The following is a 19,873-nucleotide window of genomic DNA, read 5'->3' as shown; positions in this document are numbered from 1 at the left end:
CGAAAAGATCCCACCACCCCGACCTCTAAAACACAAAAGAGCGGGGAGAGATCGGTCCGAATACTGCGAATATCACAAGCTCTACGGTCATTCTACCAACGACTGCCACGACCTAAAGAATGTTATAGAAAAGCTAGCCAGAGAAGGAAAGCTCGACAGATACATAGCAGAGAAAGGAGAAGAGACTAGGAAGAGAAGACGAGGAGACAATGAAGGTCGGGCCGAACAAGTCCCGCGAACCCCTGAAAGACACGTTCACATGATAAATGGAGGTTTCGCAGGCGGAGGAGCATCCAGATCCTCGCGAAAAAGACACCTCAAAGAAATCTATCATGTCCGAGAAGACAGTCCCCTGCCCGAGTTACCCACTATCTCATTTACCCGAGAGGATGCTCAAGGGATAATACCCGGGCACGACGATCCAATGGTGATCACCATTATCCTAGCAAACGCCAACTTACATCGAACCCTGATTGACCAGGGAAGCTCAACAGATATCCTGTTCAAAGCGGCCTTCGACAAGCTCGGACTTGAGGAAAAAGAGCTAAAAGCCTATCCCACCGACCTATTTGGGCTAGGGGACACCCCGATCCACCCCTTAGGATACATCTCGCTACACACTACCTTCGGAAGAGGCGAGCAATCTAAAACGTTAAGCATCGACTACATTATAGTCGACGTTACCTCAGCATACAATGCCCTCATTGGGCGACCAACCCTAAACAGACTGGCAGCTGTGGTATCAACCCCACACCTCTGTATGAAGTTCCCTACCGCAAAGGGAATCGCCACCCTAAAAGGCGACCAAAAATTAGCACGGCGATGCTACAACGAAAGTCTAAGCCTAAAAGGGAAAGAAGTCAACACAATAGAACTCGGGCGAGTTCAAACCCGAGAAGACCTTCGGCCACAACCAGAGGGAGAAACCGAAAGGATCCAAATCGGGAACACACCTGAAAAAGTAACAAACATTGGAGCAAACCTCGAAGCAGGCCTAAAGGAGGAACTCATAACCCTCTTAAGGGAGAATTCCGACCTCTTCGCCTGGAAGGCCTCCGACATGCCAGGCATAAGTCCCGACCTGATGTGCCATAAGCTATCAGTATACCCGGGATCCAGACCCGTCCAACAGAGACGCCGGAAACTCGGACCCGAGCGCATGCAAGCAATAGAAGAACAGGTACAAGCACTGCTAGATGCAGGATTCATTAGGGAAGTAAAATATCCCCTATGGCTCGCAAACGTGGTCCTGGTAAAAAAGCCCAACGGAAAATGGAGGATGTGCGTCGATTACACGGATCTCAACAAAGCCTGCCCCAAAGACCCATATCCACTACCAAACATCGACGCCTTAGTCGACGCAGCCTCAGGCTACAGATATCTCTCCTTCATGGATGCATACTCGGGATACAATCAAATCCCGATGTACGGACCCGACCAAGAAAAGACCTCGTTCATAACCCCAAGGGCAAACTACTGCTACGTAGTAATGCCCTTCGGGCTGAAGAACGCCGGGGCAACCTACCAGAGACTAATGAACAAAGTATTCTCAGAGCACATCGGGCTACAGCTAGAAGTGTACGTCGACGATATGCTGGTAAAGACACAAGAAGACAGAAACTTGGTTCCCGACCTCACAAGTGTCTTCGGCACCCTCAGGAAACACAACATGAGACTTAACCCGACCAAGTGCACCTTCGCCGCAGAAGCCGGAAAGTTCTTAGGCTTCATGCTGACTCAAAGAGGCATCGAAGCAAACCCGGACAAATGCCAAGCGATACTCAAAATGAAGAGCCCGACGTGTGTCAAAGAAGTACAACAACTAAATGGAAGGCTAGCCGCCCTATCAAGATTCTTGGCAGGATCAGCGATAAAATCACTACCTCTCTACTCACTCCTAAAGAAAGGGAAACCCTTCTCATGGACCCCGGAGTGCGAAAAAGCCTTCCAAGAATTCAAGGAATTCCTCGGGCAGCCACCAATCCTAACCCGACCTTTAAAAGGGGAAGAGCTCGTATTATACCTCTCGGTCGGACATCGGGCAGTTGCTTCAGCATTAATACGAGAAAATGACCAAGGACAACACCCCATATACTTCGTAAGCAAGGCACTACAAGGGGCCGAATTAAACTATCAGAAAATAGAGAAATTCGCCTACGCCCTAGTATTCACGGCTCGGAGGCTCCGTCCCTACTTTCAAGCCCACACCATCAAAGTCCGGACGAACCAACCCATGAGACACATCCTACAAAAAACAGACATGGCAGGACGAATCCTACAATGGGCGGTGGAACTGTCCGAGTTCGACCTCCTCTATGAAGCCCGGACTGCCATAAAATCTCAATATCTAGCCGACTTCATCGCAGAATATACTGAGACCCCGGGAACCCCACTCTCGTGGAATCTGTATGTCGACGGGTCCTCAAACAAAACAGGAAGCGGAGCCGGTGTTATACTCGAAAGCGACCAAGGAACACGGATAGAACTATCCTTAAAATTCGAGTTCCAGGCTTCAAACAACCAAGCCGAATACGAGGCCCTACTAGCAGGACTAAAGCTAGCCGAAGAGGTCGGAGCCCAGAGAATCACGATCTTCAGCGACTCCCAGGTCGTCACATCACAAGTAAATGGAAGTTACCAGGCCAAAGACCCTACTATGAAAAAATACCTGGACCAAACACAGGCACAATTACGACACTTCCCGGAAATACAAATCCAGCACATACCTCGGGAACAAAATGCCCGGGCAGACGCCCTCTCGAAGCTCGCTAGCACCAAGCCCGGAGGCAACAACAGAAGTCTTCTCCAAGAAACCCTACAATCTCCCTCCGTGCTAAGAGAGGAAGAAACGTTAAATATATCCAACCAACAGCAAGGATGGATGACCCCCATACTCAACTACCTGAAGTCAGGAACTCTCCCCATAGAGAGAAAAGAAGCTAAAAGGCTTACAAAGGACGCCCAGAATTATACGCTAATTCACGACGTATTATACAGAAGAGGATTCTCAAACCCCCTCCTTAGGTGCGTTCCGACCTCAGAAACAAAGGGCGTCCTCGAAGAAGTCCACGAAGGCATGTGTGGGAACCATCTCGGAGCTCGGGCACTATCCAAGAAAGTAGTCAGAGCCGGATTCTACTGGCCGACCTTACAAAGAGACGCGACAGAGTTTGTGAAAATATGCCCCCCTGCCAAAAACACGCCAATTTTCACAAAGCACCGCCCGAAGACCTTATCAGCATCACTGCGCCATGGCCCTTCGCAAAATGGGGACTCGACCTACTCGGCCCGTTTCCACAAGGACCGGGGCAAGTCAAATACCTCATAGTAGGGGTCGACTACTTCACAAAGTGGATCGAAGCCGAACCCTTAGCCACTATTACGGCTCAGAAAAGCCGTAAATTCCTATACAAAAACATCGTCACGAGGTTCGGAGTCCCCTACTCCATCACAACAGACAATGGAACACAGTTCACGGACACAAGTTTTCAGAACTTGGTGGCCGAACTAAAAATCAAACAGCAATTCACATCGGTCGAGCACCCACAAGCCAATGGACAAGCAGAGGCTGCAAATAAAGTCATCTTGGCCGGGTTAAAGCGAAGGCTCCAAGAGGCCAAAGGGGCGTGGGCCGACGAACTCCCCCAGGTACTATGGGCATATCGGACAAACCCACACTCTACAACGGGAGAATCCCCATTCCGGCTAGCTTACGGGATGGAGGCAATGATTCCTATCGAAATAGATGAAGGGTCGCCCAGAGTCATCTTCTACAACGAAAAAGATAACCCGCAGGCACAAAGGGAAGAACTCGACCTCCTCCCCGAGGTCCGAGAAAGAGCTCGGATTCGAGAAGAAGCCTTAAAACGGCGAACGGCCCTCAGATACAATCAAAAGGTAATAAAGCGAAGCTTCTCCATTCACGACCTGATTCTAATCCGAAATGACATCGGAACACAAAAGTCGGGAGAAGGAAAGCTAGCCGCAAATTGGAAAGGGCCCTACAAGGTAACAGAAGTCTTAGGGACAGGCTACTACAAAATATCCGACCTAGAAGGCAATGAGCTGCCCAGGACCTGGCACGCCTGTAATCTAAGACGGTACTACAGCTAGAAAAACTTAACCCGAGGTGTACTCTTTTTCCCTACAAGGGTTTTTTAATGAGACACCCGGTTAAGCAGGATACCCGACCTAAAGGGTAAACACTTTGTAAATATTCTTTCTTTTTTAATACTAATCAAATTTCTCTATTTTCTCTTCCTCATGATGAAGCAAATCCTAGAAAGTACCCCACCAAGGCGCATTGATTTATGCTCGGCAAAACGCAAAAAATCATTTGCCAAAAGACCATACAAGGTCGGCAAAGATAAAGCGACGAGGTTCAAATTAATGTGAGAAGTTATAAAGTAACCCTGAAAATGGCTCGAAAAGCCAAATAAAAAAGAGGTTACAAAAATAACTTAAAAAGGCCGACCAAACGACGAAGTCGGACCCAACAAAGGGAAAAGTTATAAAGTAACTCTAAAATGGCTCAAAAAGCCAAATAAAAAGAGATTACAGAAATAACTCAGAAGAACCGACCAACGACAAAGTCGGACCTAACAAAAAGGAGGTACTCGAGCACCCGATGTCCGAGAAAAAGCTCGGCCCAAGAAAGAAGCCTTAAAACGGCAAGAACCAAGATTTCGAAAAACGCTTACTAAAAAGTTGCTTTACAAAAAGCAACTAAAAAGTACAAGCGAAAAGAACGAAATCAAAAGAAGTTTCAAAACGCTAGCTAAAAAGTTGTTAATCGAAAACAACTAAAAAGCACAAAAGCGAAAGTAAGAAGTCAAAACGCTAGCTAAAAAGTTGTTAATCGAAAACAACTAAAAAGCACAAAAGCGAAAGTAAGAAGTCAAAACGCTAGCTAAAAAGTTGTTAATCGAAAACAACTAAAAAGCACAAAAGCGAAAGTAAGAAGTCAAAACGCTAGCTAAAAAGTTGTTAATCGAAAACAACTAAAAAGCACAAAAGCGAAAACAAGAAGTCAAAACGCTAGCTAAAAAGTTGTTATCCGAAAACGACTAAAAAGCACAAAAGCGGAAACAAAAAGTCAAGCGCGAACAAAAAACACCGCATAATAAAGTTACTACAAGTAGCTAAATAAAACAAAAGGTGTCCAAAGTGTTCAACAGAAACCACCCAAAACAAAAGAGCCCACAGATCGGGCAAAACACCAAGAAGTACAAGACTACAGAGGATCGAGGCCCTTTCCGGACTCCACATCGACAGCAGGCTGAAACATAGATATCGGGACTGCATCGACGGCAACGTCATCCCGGTTTGAAACCTCCACACCAGATCTATCCTCAGCCAAAGGTGAAGTCGGGTTCACAACCGGAACCTCGGGGTCGGACACCGGAGCCTTGTGGTCGGACACCGGAACCTCATCCTCGGCAGGAGCAGGAACAATCTTTCCCTCCACAACAATGTTTTCCGTACTGAATAAGCTCAGATCCAGGTCGGGAGCAAGAACCCGGACCTGATCCCTCAAATTCACAAACATAGCATCCATACCCTTGGCCACATTATCTTCCAGCTCGTAAAAATCATCCCGAGCATACTGCAACTTCTCCTTCGTCTCTACAAGCTCGGCATACAGCTTAGTATAGTTCTCCGTCGCCACCCTCGCCATCTCCTCAGATGTCTTCGCCGCCGCCACAGCCGCGGTGGCCCTAGTTTTCTCTTCCTCCAAAGAGGCCTCCAGCTCAGTAATCCTGGCAGCCTTCAGTTGACTAATCTTATCAAGCTCAGACCGTGCCTTCTCAAGTCGGGAGCTGGTCGCCCCAAGGGGAGCTTTCTTGAACTCCCGAGCAATAGCGGCATGAAGACTAGCCATCCGAACACAGCTCCGCGCCATATACTGAAAGTGATGCTCCATAGACGCATCATCAGTAGAAATAAAGGTCTGGGGGAGAATGTGCTGCTCAATCCAACCAAGAGCGTCAAAATCCTTATCATTGAAACCAGCAAGCTCTTGAGAGGTCTTCTGTTTCTTGGGAGGAGGACCCGAGGTCGAAGACGGGGAAAGGTGACCGGGTCCGGAGGTCGGAGGATCTTGAGTTATAGCTCGGAACTGAGGAGTCGGAATGGTCTTCGACCGAGTCTGAACACCCACGGTAGTCTTCTGCGGAGAAGATCGGGCAGAAACCTCAGCCTCGATATTCCGAGCAGCCGCAGACTTCTTCGACCGACGAAGAAACTTCATGGAATCCGCCTGAGAAGACATCTCTGCAGAAACAAAAAGAAAGGGATTATCACAAACAGGAATTCCACCAAAACAGGCAAAATACTAAAAGGATGAAGCTCGGAGAGGTCGGGAACTACCTAACTCGGAACGGAGAAGGCTTGGATCTCCCAACATTTTCTTCGTGTCCAAGTGAGGTGCCCGACCCCATAAACTGCTCAACACACCCGCAAAAGCCTGCTCTACCTCATCTAGACTCTCAAAAGTATACTTAACCGACACTACATTCTCCTGCCAACAAAGAGGAAAAGAAGGCTCCCCACTCTCATCTAGAAAGAAAGGTCGGACATCTCCAGCAGCCCGGACCTTGAAATAGTAGTTCTTGAAATCATGAAACGACTCATCATACAAGGTACAAAACTTCTTCCCCTGGTTAGCCCTAAAAGAGACCCAAGACACCTTCCCAGCACCCGACCCCGGCTTCGTCAAACGCGAACAGATAGGAAAAAAGAGAAACAGAAGGGGAGACGCCCAAAAACTGACACAAAAGTTGAAACAGCTTTAAAAACGCCCAAGAATTTGGATGGAGTTGCGTAGGGGCAAGGTTACAAGACCAAAGGACCTCGGACTCCAAGTCGGTAAAAGGAAGTCGTACACCCAGCTTAGAGAAAAAACAATCGTAAGCATAAAAGAATAGCTTCTCGGAACTTTCTAAAGGCGGGAAGCACACTCTCTCCTCGGACTCTGGGGCTACTAGCTCATAATCCCGTTCAGACTCCCTGTTCTCACAAATACTACACTCCCTACGGAACCTAACTAGATACTCAGAATCTACAACAGAAGGGACCCTTAGAGGAACAGGATCTACCCAACCAAGACCACTCGGAATCTTGGTCGACATTGCTTGAAACACCTTTCGAGACATAAAAAATCTTGCCTACAAAGAAGAATACAACAGCAAGCCAAAAATCACATAAATAGGCAGACAGCAAAAACCCATTCAGCAGAAGCAAGAAAACAAAAGTTCTTTTAGAAGAAAAATGCAGTAAACCCGAAAACAAAGTACCAAGAGAAAAGAGCCCCCCCCACATACAAACAACCAAAGCAATGGCGGCGCCTCTTTCCGTGGCAACCCCAGCATATGTGCACAGCAAAAGTAAAGACAAGAAACAAACCTGGGAGAAAGGAAGAAGACGACGAGCTCCGATGCAAGAAGAACGAAAACAGCGGCGCAGAAGAAACCCCGAAAAACAACGCACAGAAAGAATCGGAGAAGAAGAACAGAGAGAAAGAAGGAAGATGCTCGAAAGAGAGGCGGCGAAAAACCCAGGAAAAGGGAAAGGGAACAGAATAAACAAAGAAAATGAGGAAAGGGGCAAATAAATAATGCCTTCACAGAGCCCGAACGGAAATCAAGGAGAAACGGTAAAAAGCAATAAAATGCTGAAACGGCCATTTTCAAATTTTGAAAAGAACGACTATGCCCGAGCTCGACCTCTCAAAAGGACGAACTCGGACAGGGGCACTGTTCATACCCTGACCGAGCTCTCCAAACTCGGGAAGTTCGCAGAAGGTCCGACCTCGTCCCAAAGGCCCACGCCTGAGGTCGGACCTCGGACAAATAAAGAAGAAGGCCCATCAAAAGGAACGAAGCCCAAAACCTAAAGGCCGAAAAAGGCCTAGGAAAGGCGGTTCCACAAAAGATAGAGATAAGACTCCCAAAGATAAGATAAGATAAGAATATCTTATCCAGGGAAGATCACGGCCAACTACTATAAATACACTGGAGCACCCAGGTATAACATACATTCTACATTCTACACATATCTGCTTGGACCCATGCTAACTTAAGCATCGGAGTGTCATTGCAGGTACAACCACCCGCCGCTCAGCGCATCAAGCTCGGGTCACGGAACCCTCACCTCGGGTCTCACCAAGACGACCGAGCTCCACGTTTCAGGTAACCCTCGGAACAGTTACCATGCAGTTAGGTGACACGCACGCGTGGATTACGCGTACGCATGACCTTGCGAAAGTTCAGCGACGCATACGCGTGATAGAGCCACGTGCTAGACGTATTAGAAATCGCTGGGGGCAATTTCTGAGCTAGTTTTGGCCTAGTTCCAAGCCCGAAAACACATATTAGAGGCTGCAGAGTGGGGGAATTGATCATTTACTTCTCATTCACATAGTATTAGGTTTTAGAAATAGTTTTCTAGCGAGAGAGAGTGATGAACGGATAATTTATACGCTTTTTGGCATTGTTTTTAGATAGTTTTTAGTATGATCTAGCTAATCTTAGGGATATTTTCATTAGTTTTTATGCTAAATTCACATTTCTGGACTTTACTATGAGTTTGTGTGTTTTTCTATGATTTCAGGTAATTTCTGGCTGAAATTGAGGGACCTGAGCAAAACTCTGATAATGAGGCTGACAAAGGACTGCTGATGCTGTTGGATTCTGACCTCCCTGCACTCGAAATAGATTTTCTAGAGCTACAAAACTCCAAATGGCTAGCTCTCAATGGCGTTGGAAAGTAGACATCCAGAGATTTCCAGAAATATATAATAGTCCATACTTTATTCGAGATTTGATGACGTAAACTGGCGCTCAACGCCAGTTTCATGCTGCATTCTCGAGTCAAACGCCAGAAACACATCACAAACCAGAGTTGAACACCAAAAACACGTTACAACTTGGCGTTCAACTCCAAGATAAGCCTCAGCTCATATAAAGATCAAGCACAGCCCAAACATACACCAAGTGGGCCCCGGAAGTGGATTTATGCATCAATTACTTACTTCTGTAAACCCTAGTAACTAGTCTAGTATAAATAAGACTTTTTATTATTGTATTTTCATCCTGGATTGTATTTTTGATCCTGTGATCACGTTTTGGGGGCAGGCCATTCGGCCATGCCTGGACCTTCATCACTTATGTATTTTCAACGGTGGAGTTTCTACACACCATAGATTAAGGGTGTGCAGCTCTGTTGTACCTCAAGTTTCAATGCAATTACTACTATTTTCTATTCAATTCGATTTATTCCTGTTCTAAGATATTCGTTGAACTTCAACTTGATGAATGTGATGATTCGTGACACTCATCATCATTCTCACCTATGAACGCGCGTGATTGACAACCACTTCCGTTCTACCTTAGACCGGGTGCATATCTCTTGGATTTCTTAATCAGAATCTTTGTGGTATAAGCTAGAATTGATGGCGGCATTCATGGGAATCCGGAAAGTCTAACCTTGTTTGTGGTATTCCGGGTAAGATTCCGGGATTGAATGACTGTGACTAGCTTCAAACTCCTGAAGGCTGGGCGTTAGTGACAAACGCAAAAAAATCACTGGATTCTGTTCCAACCTGATTGAGAACCGACAGATGATTAGCCATGCTGTGACAGAGCATTTGGACCATTTTCACAGAGAGGATGGGATGTAGCCATTGACAACGGTGATGCCCTACATACAGCTTGCCATAGAAAGGAGTGATAAAAAAAACTGGAAGGAAGAAGTAGAAAAGCAAAGATTCAGAAGGAACACAGCACCTCCATACACCTATTTGAAATTCCCACCATTGAATTACATGAGTAACTTTATCTTTATTTTCTATTTATTTTATTATCATTATTTAAACCAATAATATCTTAATCCATTTAAATCCGCCTGACTGGGATTTACAAGATGACCATAGCTTGCTTCATACCAACAATCTCTGTGGGATCGACCCTTACTCACGTAAGGTATTACTTGGACGACCCAGTACACTTGCTGGTTAGTTGTGCGGAGTTGTGATAAAGTGTGATTCACGTTTGAGAGCACCAAGCCTTTGGAGCCATTATTGATGATCACAATTTTGTCTACCAAGTTTTTGGCGCCGTTACCGGGGATTGTTTGAGTATGGACAACTGACGGTTCATCTTCTTGCTCAGATTAGGTAATTTTCTTTTTATTTTCTTTTCAAAAAAAGTTTTCAAAAATATTTTTCAAAATTTTTCCCTTTGTTTTCGAAAATTTTTCAAAATTTTTTTAAGAATGAATTCTAGTGTTTCATGAAACATGTTTTAGCTTAGCTGGCTATTAAGCCATGTCTAACTCATAGTATTTTGATTGAGGACTATGAATTCATTACTTCCTTTTTCCAAAATATGTTTTCGAAAAATTTAGTAAGAAAATACAAAATAATAATAAAATAATAAAAAATCAAAAATATTTTGTGTTTCTTGTTTAAGTCTTGAGTTAATTTTTAAGTTTGGTGTCAATTGCATACTTTTATTTTTTACTTTTCTGAAAATTTTCGAAAATTCATGCATTCATAGTGTTCTTCATGATCTTCAAGTTGTTCTTGGTAAGTCTTCTTGTTTCATCTTTAAATTTTCTTATTTTGTGTTGTATGATGTTTTTCATGTGCATTTTTGCATTCATAGTGTCTAAACATGAAAGATTTCTAAGTTTGGTGTCTTGCATGTTTTCTTTGCATAAAAAAATTTTTCAAAAATATGTTCTTGATGTTCATCATGATCTTCAAAGTGTTCTTGGTGTTCATCTTGACATTCATAGTGTTCTTGCATTCATCATTGGTTTTGATCCAAAATTTTCATGTTTTGGGTCATATTTGTGTTTTCTCTCTCATTATTAAAAATTCAAAAATAAAAAATATCTTTTCCTTAATTTTCTCATAATTTTCAAAAATTTGAGTTGACTTAGTCAAAAATTTTTAAAATTAGTTGTTTCATACAAATCAAGTCAAATTTTCAATTTTAATAATCCTATCTTTTCAAAACTTTTTCAAAAATCAAATCTTTTTCATTTTTATCTTATGATTTTCGAAAATTTAAAAATATTTTTCAAAAATCTTTTTCTTAATTTTATCTTTATTTTCGAAAAAATATGCTAATAATTAATGTGATTAATTAAAAAATTTGAAGTTTATTACTTTCTTATTAAGAAAGGTTCAATCTTTAAATTCTAGAATCATATCTTTTAGTTTCTTGTTAGTCAAGTAATTAATTTTAATTTTAAAAATTAAATCTATCTTATCCTATCTTTTATATCATATCTTTTTCAAAATTTTATCTTTTTCAAAAAAATTGATTTTAGAATATCTTTTCTAACTTCTTATCTTCTTATCTTTTCAAATTTGATTTTAATATCTTTTTCAACTAACTAATTAACTTTTTGTTTGTTTCTTATCTTTTTCAAAACCATCTAACTACTTTTCCCTCTCTACTTTTCGAAAATATCTCATCCCTTTTTCAAAATTCTTTTTAATTAATTAATTGTTTTAAATTTTAATTTTAATTTTATTGCTTATTTAATTTTCAAAAATCACTAACCCATTTTAAAATTTTATTTTCGAAAATCTCTCTCTCATCCTATTTTATTTATTTATTTATTTACTAACACTTCTCTTCACCTCTCTTCATCCCCAATCACTGCCTCTATCCTTACCCTTGTGTTTGGATTCTCCTTTCTTTATTCTTTTCTTCTTCTACTAATAATAAGGATCCTCTTTACTGTGACATAGATGATTCCTCTTCTTTTCTTGTTCTCTTCTCTTTCATATGAGCAGGAACAAGGAAAAAAATACTCTTGTTGAAGCTGATCCTGAACCTGAAAGGACTCTGAAGAGGAAACTAAGAGAAGCTAAATTACAACAATCCAGAGGCAACCTTTCTGAAATTTTCGAATAAGAGAAGGAGATGACAGCCGAACCCAACAACAATAATGCAAGGAGGGTGCTTGGTGATTTTACTAAACCCACGTCCAAGTTTGATGGAAGAAGTATCTCAATTCCTGCCATTGGAGCAAACAATTTTGAGCTGAAACCTCAATTAGTTGCTCTAATGTAATAGAACTGCAAGTTTCATGGACTTCCATCTGAAGATCCTTACCAGTTTTTAACTGAGTTCTTGCAGATTTGTGAGACTGTTAAGACGAATGGAGTAGATCCTGAAGTCTACAGGCTCATGCTTTTCCCTTTTGCTGTGAGAGACAGAGCTAGAACATGGTTGGACTCACAACCTAAAGATAGCCTGGACTCCTGGGATAAGCTGGTCACGGCCTTCTTGTATAAATTCTTTCCTCCTTAAAAGCTGAGCAAGCTTAGAGTGGATGTTCAAACCTTCAAGCAAAAAGATGGTGAATCCCTCTATGAAGCTTGGGAAAGATACAAGCAGATGACCAAAAAGTGTCCTTCTGACATGTTTTCAGAGTGGACCATATTAGATATATTCTATTATGGTCTATCTGAGTTTTCCAAGATGTCATTGGACCACTCTGCAGGTGGATCCATTCAACTAAAGAAAACGCCTGCAGAAGCTCAGGAACTTATTGACATGGTTGCAAATAACCAATTCATGTACACTTCTGAGAGGAATTCTGTGAATAATGGGACGCCTCAGAGGAAGGGAGTTCTTGAAATTGATGCTCTGAATGCCATATTGTCTCAGAATAAAGTGTTGACTCAGCAAGTCAACATGATTTCTCAAAGTCTGAATGGATGGCAAAATGCATCCAACAGTACTAAAGAGGCATCTTCTGAAGAAGAAGCTTATGATCCTGAAAACCCTGCAATGGCAGAGGTAAATTACATGGGTGAACCTTATGGAAACACCTATAATTCATCATGGAGAAATCATCCGAATTTCTCATGGAAGGATCAACAAAAGCCTCAACAAGGCTTTAATAATGGTGGAAGAAATAGGCTCAGCAATATCAAGCCTTATCCATCATCTTCTCAGCAACAAACAGAGAATTATGAACAGAATACCTCTAACTTAGCAAACTTAGTCTCTGATCTGTCTAAGGCCACTTTAAGTTTCATGAATGAAACAAGGTCCTCCATCAGAAATCTGGAGGCACAAGTGGGCCAACTGAGTAAGAAAATCACTGAAACCCCTCCTAGTACTCTCCCAAGCAATACTGAAGAAAATTCAAAAAGAGAGTGCAAGGCCATTGATATAATCAATATGGCCGAATGCAAGGAGGAGGGAGAGGACACGAATCCCAATGAGGAAGATCTCATGGGACATCTCTCAAGTAGGAAGGAGTTCCCTGTTGAGGATCCAAAAGAATCTGAGGCTCATATAGAGACCATAGAGATTCCATTAAATCTTCTTCTGCCATTCATGAGCTCTGAAGACTATTCTTCCTCTGAAGAGGATGAAGATGTGACTGGAGAGTAAGTTGCTCAATATCAAGGAGCCATCATGAAGCTAAATGCCAAGTTATTTGGTAATGAGAGAAGCATGAATAGCTTCTCTCAATGCAGAGTCAAACAGAGCCCCCACAGTCAAACTCTAAGTTTGGTGTTGGGAGGCCACAACCAAACTCTAAGTTTGGTGTTGAACCCCCACATTCAAACTCTAAGTTGGGTGTTGGGAGGTCCCAACAATGCTCTGAACATCTGTGAAGCTCCATAAGAGCTCACTGTCAAGCTATTGACATTAAAGCGCTTATTCGGAGGCAACCCAATTTTTATTTATCTAATTTTATTTTTTATTTTATTGTTCTTTTATATTTTATTAGGTACATGATCATGTGGAGTCATGAAAAAAATATTAAAATTAAAAACAGAATCAAAAACAGCAGAAGAAAAATCACACCCTGGAGGAAGGACTTACTGGCATTTAAATGCCAGTAAGGAGCATCTGGCTGGTGTTCAACGCCAGAACAGAGCATAGAGCTGGCGCTAAACGCCAGAAACAAGCATGGAACTGGCGTTCAACGCCAGAAACATGCTGCACATGGGCGTTGAACGCCCAGAACATGCAGCACTTCGTCGTTTAAATGCCAGAATTGCATGCAAAGGCATTTTACATGCCTAATTGGTGCAGGGATGTAAATCCTTGACATCTCAGGATCTGTAGACCCCACAGGATCCCCACCTACCATATTCTTCCCTCTTCTTAACATTCATCCTCTCTTACCAATCACCTCAATCTCTCTTTCCCATCACCTCTTCACCACTCACATCCATCCATCTCTTCCCTACCCAATCCCACCCATATGGCCGAAATATACACATATCTCCCTCTCTTCCATATCTTCTTCCCCTTCCATTCTTTCTTCTTTGCTTAAGGGCGAGCAACATTCTAAGTTTGGTGTGGTAAAAGCATAGCTTTTTTGTTTTTTCATAACCATTGATGGCACCTAAGGCCAGATAAACCTCAAAAAAAGAGAGAAAAAGAGAAAAGGGAAGACAAAAGCTTCCATCTCTGAGTCATGGGAGATGGAGAGATTCATCTCAAGGGTCCATAGCTCAGTAGAAAAGCATTTGACTGCACATCAAGAGAGCATGAGGAATTCCCTCATCAAGAAATTCCTGAGATACCTCAGGGAATACATTTTCCTCCATACAATTATTGGGAGCAACTAAGGATAAGAGCACCAAAATCATTAGGGATCATGCAACAGAAGCAAGGAAGAGACATAGAGGAGCTCAAAGAGCACCATTGGTTCTTCAAGAAGGCGCCACCCTCACTAAGGTGGACTCATTCCTTATTCTTATTTTTCTGTTTTTCGATTTTTATGCTTCATGTTTATTTATGTTTTGTGTCTCTACCTCATGATCATTAGTATTGAGTAACTATGTCTTAAAGCTATGAATAATTCCATGAATCCTTCACCTTTCTAAAATGAAACATGTTTTTAATACAAAAGAACAAGAAGTACATGAATTTCGAAATTATCCTTGAATTTAGTTTAATTATATTGATGTGGTGACAATACTTTTTGTCTTCTGAATGAAGGCTTGAACAGTGCATAATTTTGATCTTGTTTTTTATGAATGTTAAAATTGTTGGCTCTTGAAAGAATGATGAACAAAGAGAATGTTATTGACAATCTGAAAAATCATGAAATTGATTCTTGAAGCAAGAAAAAGCAGTGAAAAAAAAAATTTGGCAAAAAAAATAGAAAGAAAAAGAAAAAGCAAGCAGAAAAAGCCAATATCCCTTAAAACCAAAAGGCAAGGGTAAAAAGGATCCAAGGCTTTGAGCATCAATGGATAGGAGGGCCCAAGGAAATAAATCCTGGCCTAAGCGGCTAAATCAAGCTGTCCCTAACCATGTGCTTGTGTCATGAAGGTACAAGTGAAAAGCTTGAGACTGAGTGGTTAAAGTCATAATCCAAAGCAAAAAGAGTGTGCTTAAGAGCTCTAGACACCTCTAACTGGGGACTTTAGCAAAGCTGAGTCACAATCTGAAAAGGTTCACCCAGTTATGTGTCTGTGGCATTTATGTATCCGGTGGTAATATTGGAAAACAAAGTGCTTAGGGCCACAGCCAAGACTCATAAAAGTAGCTGTGTTCAAGAATCAACAAACTTAACTAGGAGAATCAATCAACACTATCTAAACTCTGAGTTCCTAGAGATGCCAATCATTCTAAACTTCAAAGGATAAAGTGAGATGCCAAAACTGTTCAGAAGCAAAAAGCTACAAGTCCCGCTCATCTAATTAGAATTAATATTCATTGATATTTTGGAATTTATAGTATATTCTCTTCTTTTTATCCTATTTGATTTTCAGTTACTTGGGGACAAGCAACAATTTAAGTTTGGTGTTGTGATGAGCGGATAATTTATACGCTTTTTGGCATTCTTTTTAGATAGTTTTTAGTATGATCTAGCTACTTTTAGGGATGTTTTCATTAGTTTTTATGTTAAATTCACATTTCTGGACTTTACTATGAGTTTGTGTGTTTTTCTGTGATTTCAGGTAATTTCTGGCTGAAATTGAGGGACCTGAGCAAAACTCTGATAAGGAGGCTGACAAAGGACTGCTGATGTTGTTGGATTCTGACCTCCCTGCACTCGAAATGGATTTTCTAGAGCTACAGAACTCCAAATGGCGCGCTCTTAACGGCGTTGGAAATTAGACATCCAGAGCTTTTCAGCAATATATAATAGTCTATACTTTATTTGAGATTTAATGACATAAACTGGCGCTCAACGCCAGTTCCATGCTGCATTCTAGAGTCAAACGCCAGAAACACGTCACGAACCAGAGTCGAACGCCAAAAACACGTTACAACTTGGCGTTCAACTCCAAGATAAGTCTCAGCTCGTGTAAAGATCAAGCTCAGCCCAAACATACACCAAATGGGCCCCGAAAAAGGATTTATGCATCAATTACTTACTTCTATAAACCCTAGTAACTAGTCTGGTATAAATAGGACCTTTTATTATTGTATTTTCATCCTGGATTGTATTTTTGATCCTGTGATCCCGTTTTGGGGGCTGGCCATTCGGCCATGCCTGGACCTTCATCACTTATGTATTTTCAACGGTGGAGTTTCTACACACAATAGATTAAGGGTGTGGAGCTCTGCTGTACCTCAAGTTTCAATGCAATTACTACTATTTTCTATTCAATTCGATTTATTCCTGTTCTAAGATATTCGTTGCACTTCAACTTGATGAATGTGATGATCCGTGACACTCATCATCATTCTCACCTATGAACGCGCGTGATTGACAACCACTTCCGTTCTACCTTAGACCGGGCGCATATCTCTTGGATTCCTTAATCAGAATCTTCGTGGTATAAGGTAGAATTGATGGCGGCATTCATGGGAATCCGGAAAGTCTAACCTTGTCTGTGGTATTTCGAGTAGGATTTTGGGATTGAATGACTGTGACGAGCTTCAAACTCCTGAAGGCTGGGCGTTAGTGACAGACGTAAAAAAATCACTGGATTCTATTCCAACCTGATTGAGAACCGACAGATGATTAGCCATGCTGTGACAGAGCATTTGGACCATTTTCACTGAGAGGATGGGATGTAGCCATTGACAACGGTGATGCCCTACATACAGCTTGCCATAGAAAGGAGTGATAAAAAAATTGGAAGGAAGAAGTAGAAAAGCAAAGATTCAGAAGGAACACAGCACCTCCATACACCTATCTGAAATTCCCACTATTGAATTACATGAGTAACTTTATCTTTATTTTCTATTTATTTTATTATCATTATTTAAACCAATAATCTCTTAGTCCATTTAAATCCGCCTGACTGGGATTTACAAGATGACCATAGCTTGCCTCATACCAACAATCTCTGTGGGATCGACCCTTACTCATGTAAGGTATTACTTGGACGACCCAGTACACTTGCTGGTTAGTTGTGCGGAGTTGTGATAAACCAAGACTTTGGAGCCATTATTGATGATCACAATTTCGTCCACCAGAGAGGCTCTCTCCTCTCTCTAGGTTTTAGGTTTTTAGGTTTATTTCTTCTCAATTTCAGAATTCTACCTTGCTTCAATTTAGGTTTCTTCTACTTTAATTGTTTTAGTACTTTGGTTTATTTATTTCTCTTGTTGATTTGTTTATTTCCCCAATTTGGTTTATGAACTGCATGTTAGATTCAATTTCTTTTTAATGCAAGTTGAGGTATTTCATATTTATTGCTTCTTTCTTCAATTTATTGTTATTATTCCCTCTTGCAATTGCTGGTTTTAATCTTATATTCTCTTATTGCTTTTCTATGCTCTTATATTCTCTTAAAGTAGCTTTTTAGGCTTCACTAACTCTAGTCTTTGATTAGGACTTGTGAACCTAAGTTGATTTTGCTCACTTGACTTACCTTCATTGTAAAGGTTAACTAAGTGAAAGTGAAATGCAATTATCATCACAATTAATGACGGTAACGAGGACATGACTTCTAATTCTCAATCCTAGTTAAAAGTTTATTATTTATTAGTTTATTTTCTTGCCATTTACTTTCTTGTTCCTTATTTCAAAACCCAAAAATATATTCTTCCTTAACCAATAATAAATACACTTCCCTACAATTCTTTGAAAGACGACCCAAGGTTTAAATACTTCAATTGATTTATATTGGGTTTGCTTAAGTGACAAGCAAATTAAATTTGATTGAGGTTTAATTTGATCTATACTTACAACGCGACTAATTTTGTGAAATTCTTTACCGACATTTTTCCTCCATCATGGGCATAAAATTGGAGTACAAACAATAGGCATCTTTAAGCCCCAAAAACACCAACTTGGAGTAAGTCATGACATTAGTGGCACTAACGTCAGCACTAACGCCACACTTGTAGCGTTAGTATGGCTAACGCCAGCACCAACGCCAAGTCACCCTGGACCTCAATTTCATTCACTTCTCTCTCAAGTCCACTTCAAAGCTCAAGTAAGCATGCCCACAATTGTCAACTAATCAAGGCACAAGAAGCATCTAGAATAGGAATTTTTATTTGATTGTAATTTGTTTTTAATTTCATTTCAATTTGTAATTTAGGTTAGCTTATAAATAGGTATTAGTTTCACACTGCTGGGTAGTTTTTTACGGGGAGAGTCTTCGAACTCCTCTCTTCTCACCCGTACTTCTCTTCTCTTCTGTTTTCTATCATACCCACTTTGTAAATATTTTAGTTATGAATTACTAACTTTTTCTATTGGGAAAGAGAGCTCTATTGTTATTTGATGGATTAGATTATTTTTTTCTTCTTCTCCTCTTCACCTCTCTTTGATTTACTAGAAAGATTTCGTTCTTCATTCAAGCATTCAATTGTCTTGGAAGAGAAATTGAATGTACTTGGGTTTTGTGATTGCCTTGGAAGAGGAATCATAGAACCATGCTTGAAATCTTTCTCACATTGGATTAGGTTAGGGGTTGGATGGATATAGTGACATGTAATCCTACCAATACTTTGATCTATGAAGGTGTGTGGTATAATTAGTGACCAAGCTTCATCTCTTCCCATGAGCAATTAGATCAATGAATTGGGCAATTGTCAATCCCAAGCACAATAATTCAAGGATAAAGAGCCAAACAATATCTTCCTTAAGCCAAGGGAAGAATACAACATCATAAGCTTAATGAATGGAGTGGTGCTTAGCAAGGAGGATGATGACCAATATATGGGTGTAAAGGAGGAATTGGAAGAGCAAGAAAAAGATGCCCCTATACCAAGTGAAATCCCAATGAAGAAAGAAGTTGTAAGGGAGGAAAACAACCAAGGGAGTCCACACTCCAATGAAACAGAGAGTTGCGTAAAGGATGAGTTCATTGAGCCACCAATTCAAGAAGCACTTGATGAAAAACACACTCCAACCAGCACACAACAACCAAATTTTGAAATCAAAGAAGTGAAGTCAATCAACAAAATCACTAAAACGAGGATGGTGACCAAGAAAAGAAGGACAATATCCATGAAGAAGAAAAAGTCAACCAAAAGGAATCCCACCCCTACCCCAACAAGGAAGTTTACTCAAGCTTGTTCTGGACGGTACAATCAATCCCCAGCAACGGCGCCATAAACTTGATGCTAGAAAATCTATATCACTACAAATTTCCTTCAGCAAGTATACCGAATTATCGTCAAGTAAAAAATCACAATAGAGTGAGGTTGAATCCCACAGGGATTAACGGACTAAGCAAGCAATAGTTAATTGATTATTCTAGTTAGACAAATCATTAGGGAGTGATGAGCAACAAGAAAAGTAAATGGCATAGAAGTAAAGGAAAGCAATAAAGTGCAAGAAAGTAAATGACATAAATGTAAAGTACAAGAGAGTAAAGTGCTGGAAATGTAAAGTGCAGGAAAGTAAATGACTATAAAGTAAATGTAAAAACTAAAAACAAAATAAACATTGGGATAGGGAGATA

General features: G+C 41.0%; 1 non-coding gene across 1 annotated transcript; it reads right to left on the bottom strand.

Annotated features, from left to right (window-relative positions):
- Positions 1 to 12,338: 12,338 nt before the first annotated feature.
- Positions 12,339 to 12,442, bottom strand: LOC130958923 (small nucleolar RNA R71). The gene has a single exon (XR_009078024.1). It is a non-coding gene; the product is annotated as a small nucleolar RNA R71 (small nucleolar RNA).
- Between the last annotated feature and the right edge of the window lie 7,431 nt (positions 12,443 to 19,873).

The sequence above is a fragment of the Arachis stenosperma genome, chromosome 10, assembly GCF_014773155.1.
Source record: "Arachis stenosperma cultivar V10309 chromosome 10, arast.V10309.gnm1.PFL2, whole genome shotgun sequence".
NCBI lineage: Eukaryota > Viridiplantae > Streptophyta > Magnoliopsida > Fabales > Fabaceae > Arachis > Arachis stenosperma.
The sequence above is the reverse complement of the archived record's forward strand: the minus strand, read 5'-3'. Positions and strand labels throughout refer to the sequence as shown.